Source organism: Elaeis guineensis, chromosome 11 (assembly GCF_000442705.2).
Source record: "Elaeis guineensis isolate ETL-2024a chromosome 11, EG11, whole genome shotgun sequence".
NCBI classification, from domain to species: Eukaryota; Viridiplantae; Streptophyta; class Magnoliopsida; order Arecales; family Arecaceae; genus Elaeis; species Elaeis guineensis.
In genome coordinates this window covers 14624436-14629435 of record NC_026003.2, presented here as the reverse complement: position 1 = coordinate 14629435, position 5000 = coordinate 14624436, and the positions used below count along the sequence as shown (strand labels likewise).

General features: G+C 29.2%; 2 pseudogenes; both read left to right on the top strand.

The window, feature by feature from the left end:
- Positions 1-3158: 3158 nt before the first annotated feature.
- On the top strand, positions 3159-3746 carry LOC140852449 (uncharacterized; annotated as a pseudogene).
- A 673-nt stretch (positions 3747-4419) lies between these two features.
- On the top strand, positions 4420-4997 carry LOC140852362 (uncharacterized; annotated as a pseudogene).
- The last annotated feature ends 3 nt before the right edge of the window (positions 4998-5000 follow it).

Below are 5000 nucleotides of genomic sequence, written 5' to 3'. Positions count from 1 at the left end.
CGTTCCCAAGAGTCTCAATCGGATGGGATGCTTACAAAAACCTCAATAGAACCTAAGATACCCCTCCCATCTCCCTCAAGTGCTCTGTTCTCCAATGATCTCCAAAGAAAGAGAATGAATTAAAGAAAAATACAAGAAGGGAAAAGGAAAAATGATGAATCCGCATGGGAAAATGTCTTACCTTCAACTTTTTTTTTTTTCCTTGATTTTTTCCTCTGTTTTCGCCGGTTTTCACTGTGTTTTCTCCATCTTCAAGAGTCTGAATCGCGTGGGGGGCCATCCTCAAGAGTTCGCGCGGGAGGCTTGGAGCGGCTGAATAGGGAAGAATTTAGCTAGGTTTTTCATCCCAAAAAACTATGTTGGGGCGCCGTTCGGAGAAATGGAAAGGCGCCATTTTTTTCTCTGGGCGGTGGGTACTACTTATTTTCCTTAGCGTGACATTCATATTAGGAATGGGATAATTATAATGTGGCATTGATCAGATAGATGAGAAAAGGTATAATCAATTTCCATATTGAAAATAGTTTCAACTCCAAATTAAATTATTTAAAATATTATGTTCAATCTGATTTAAATGTTCCATGGATAAGATCAATTTAAAAGACAGCCCTTTTACCATTTAAATGGCATAAAGATCAACCCATTTATCTGATCAAACTCGACCTAGATGTTAAATGGGATAGATGGGGTAAACGGGTTAAATAAATTAGATTCATAAAAATTTTAAAAAAAAATTTATCTTTTGATACGTGAAATATAACCTAAAATCAATAAAAATTAATAAAATATAAGTGACAACTACATATGAACCTCAAGGATATAGGATGTAAAGATACATAAGATATAAGTTATTGAACATGATACGATCCAGGAGAAAACTTAATGTGAAATATTTCGGATACTATGAATAGGAAGCCAAGCGATGAACTAAACTTCTGGAGACCATAATTTGATCATAAGATATTTGATTTTGATGATATATTTTTTAAATCAGATAATTTTTTGAGATCTATATTGTTATACTGTCCATATTAGGAAATGACTGCCTAGTGATCGGATCCAAATTTTTTTATTTGGGGCCCAAAACAGGCCGGTCAATTCTTATAGTGCCATATTTATCCATTAACAGATTTAATTTATTTACGTTTAATCATTGAAACATAAGTTAAAAATTAATTATAGTATTTTTATATTTGACAAATGTGGATATATACAACTTTTTTTTCTGAATTTGACTTTTTACTCACGTATATACTTTACGTGACTAAAAAGCATGGGGGTATGTAACTTTTCTTATAGTGATATATTGAATGGATATTTTAAAGAGAATCCATGTTACCATCTCCATATAATCGATCCTCACATATGAAACATACATCTGATATTGAAACTAGTAATCTACAAAGAAATCCTGCAAGATGAGATGATACGAGGGGTTTGCTCAGAGATATAATGAGATTTGATGCTGAAAATTTAGGAGATTTCGGTGAAGAAGAAGAAATACGTGTGATGCCTGAGGGGTCTACATTCATTATTCTTATGCATATTGGGAGGCCCCGACATTATCTAATGATGAGATAGAATATCAATATCACAATTTGTTGAAAGATTATGATCAAGAACTATATTTGGATTGTAAGAGCTTTTTAAAAAAAATTTTTCTTGTACATCTATTTCATTTGAAATATTTAAATGAATAGTCTAATAAGAATTTTACTATACTGCTCTAATTATTAAAAGATGCATTTCCTAAAGGCACTGTTTTGCTAACTTCTTCTAATGCAGTAAAAAAAATTAGTAAAGAAATTAGATCTTGGATATGAGAAGATTTATAATTATCTAAATGACTGTATATTATACTAGGATGAAAATGCTAATCAAAAATCATGCAATGCCAGTAGATCTTTACAATGAGCATTACATAAAGAAGATAAGAGTGTTGAATTAAATAAAGTGGATGCTACTCGGAGTAAGAAAAAATTGGCTAAAGTTTTAGATTATTTTTTTTTTTTGATATCGAGATTGAAAAAGATCTATGCATCATCAAAATAGCTTCACCAATGAGATAGCATAATGAAGATCATACAAAAGATAGAATGTTAAGTTATCCAACTGATAGTTTAGCATAAAAAGTATTTGATGATAGACGTCCTGAATTTGCCTCAGATGTTTACTGCATTAGATTGAGTTTAGCTACTGATGGCTTCAATCCATTTTGGATACTAAGTTTTATTTATAGTATTTGATCGGTCGTTCTGATCCCATATAATTTACCATCATGAATGTGTATGAAACAGTCTTTACTTATCTTATCAATGGTTATTCCAAGCGATAAGGATCCAAGCAAGGGTATTGATGTCTTTTTGCAATCCTTGATATAGAAATTGAAATAGCTATGGGAGGGTATTGTTGTATTTGATACTTACAGTGATCAGATATTTAAATTGAGGCAACTCTTATTTGGACCATCAATAATTTTTCTGCATATGCCAATTTATTTGGATGGAGCATAAAGGGGCATATTATATGTCCCTCTTGTGGGGATTTTATCCATTCAAATTAGTTAAAATATGAAAGAAAATTTTGCTATATGAGCTAACGTCGATGGTTGGATGCCAATCATCCATTTTAGTTTTAATAAGATGTATCTCTTATGGAGATTCTATCCATTCAAATTTGTTAAAATATAGAGGAAAGTTCTGTTATATGGGCCATCGTCGATAGTTGGAAGTCGATCATCCATTTCGATTTCAACAAGATGTATTTGATTGTACTATAAAATTACAATCTACTTCTATACCACCATCTGAAATTGAGGTTCTTATACAAATGTATGACATGAATCATAGATATGGAAGTTCAATGAGTGAAGGATGATGATGAAAAAAAAAGAGGAAGGAAAGATGATGAAAGTTCAACGAATAAAGGATTGACAGAGGATGTCATTAATCATAATCTTAATGAGGGTGTTTAAGGATGCTGACAACTTCTATGATGATGATGATCATGAGAATGAAATCAAAATGATGATGACATTATAGAGGTATCTATACATAGGATTGTTAAGTAGTTATGAAAGAAAAAGAGTATTTTTTATTTATCTTATTGAGAATACAATCTTCTCAGGCACAATCTTGATGTGATGCATATAAAAAAATATTTATGATAATTTGATTGAAATATTATTAAATCTTGATGAAAAAAGTAAAAATAACTTAAAGACATGTTTAGATTTGAAAGAGATAGGCATAAGATAGGAGTTTCATCCCAAAGAGCTTGCTAATGATAAAGTTTATATATCTCCTACATATTACACAATGTTCATTCAAGAAAAAGATCTTTTTCTGACATTTGTAAAGAATATCAAGATTCTTGATTGCTATGCATCAAATATTTCAAGATATGTAAACCTCAAATAGCAAAAACTTTCAAATCTTAAAAGTCATGATAGGCATATTTTGATGCAAGATATTTTTTTCATTGGCTTTAAGGTCATTAATGCCAAAATAATTATTACTATTGTTCCTCAATTGTCATCATTTTTTAAGTTATGATGTTCTAAAATCTTTAATCCACGAGAGCTTGATCAATTAGAGTCTGGTGTTACACTTACATTTTGCCATATGAAGAAGATCTTTCCTCTAGAATTTTTCACTATCACAATCCATCTACTTATTCATTTAGCTGGGAAAGTAAAATTTGATGGACCGATACACTACAGATGGATGTATCCTATAGAGAGATAATATTGCTAAACTTTATAGTTATAATTTAAAAATATTTAGTATAAGTAGTATCATTCTCATATTAATATTTTAATAAATTTTTAATTACTGAAGTTATCTTATGCATTTAAAGGATTATGTGTGAAATAGAGCCTATTCCGAAAGTTCAATTGTGGAAGGATATATTGCTAAAAAGTATTTGATATTTTATTCAAGATTTCTTAAAAACTATAGAGACTATTTTTAATTGATCTCAAAGAAATTATGATATTATTGCTAACTCAAAAATTTATAAATTCTCAATTACTAAAAGAGTTTTGGAGAAGGTTGAAAGTGTGGTTCTTGACAAAAAATCTTTGGCATAAGTCCATCATTATGTTTTACTTCATAATGATATAATATTTCAGTATCACAGATTAATATAGTCATATGTTGATTTCTTTCATTGTCATTATATATAATATTCTTAATCAATGTATTAACTTTTTTGTAGCAAATTTTTGGTTGCTTAAAAAAGAGCAAACAAAAGCATTCGACCCAATCTAAGGATGGAGCAATGATGGTTGATCGAATTATTCCTTGAATGACTTTTTAAACAGATTAGTCATCTATGTGAGAAAAAGATTGATCTTACAATATATTTATTAACATCAAATAAATAATATATTAATAATTTTATCATAAAGTACCAATGATGATGGAAAGTAACTATTTAGATGAATTAATTACTATTGCTCGAGGTCTTAATAATATTATAAACAAATATAATGGTTTCATTATTAATGGATTCAAATTTCATACAAAAGAACATAAAAAATTTAGAAAAACTTAGAACAGTAGAGTTATGATAAAAGCAAATGGAAAGACTTAGTACGATATACTTATGGATATTTTTGAGTTGGATTATTATGAAATATTTAAAATTATATTATTTTGATATAATTGGATAGATATAAACTCGTCAAAAGGCTTAAAGCAAGATATAAATAGATTTATACTTATAAATTTTTTGACAATGATATAAGTTGGTGTGTTATTAAAGGATGATCCATTCATTTTTTCATCTCAAACTCTCAAGTATTTTTTGTACAAGACTCGACAGATAAGGATTGGACGGTCATTGTGAGAATAAAATCTAGAGACTTATATGATATGAAAAAAAGATTGAAAGTAGAGAATGTTGAAACTTATACATAGTGTGTGCCTTACAATCTTATTTTGACTAATGATCTAAATGCTATGAGCTTGATTAGGATGGATATTGAAGGAGAAAAT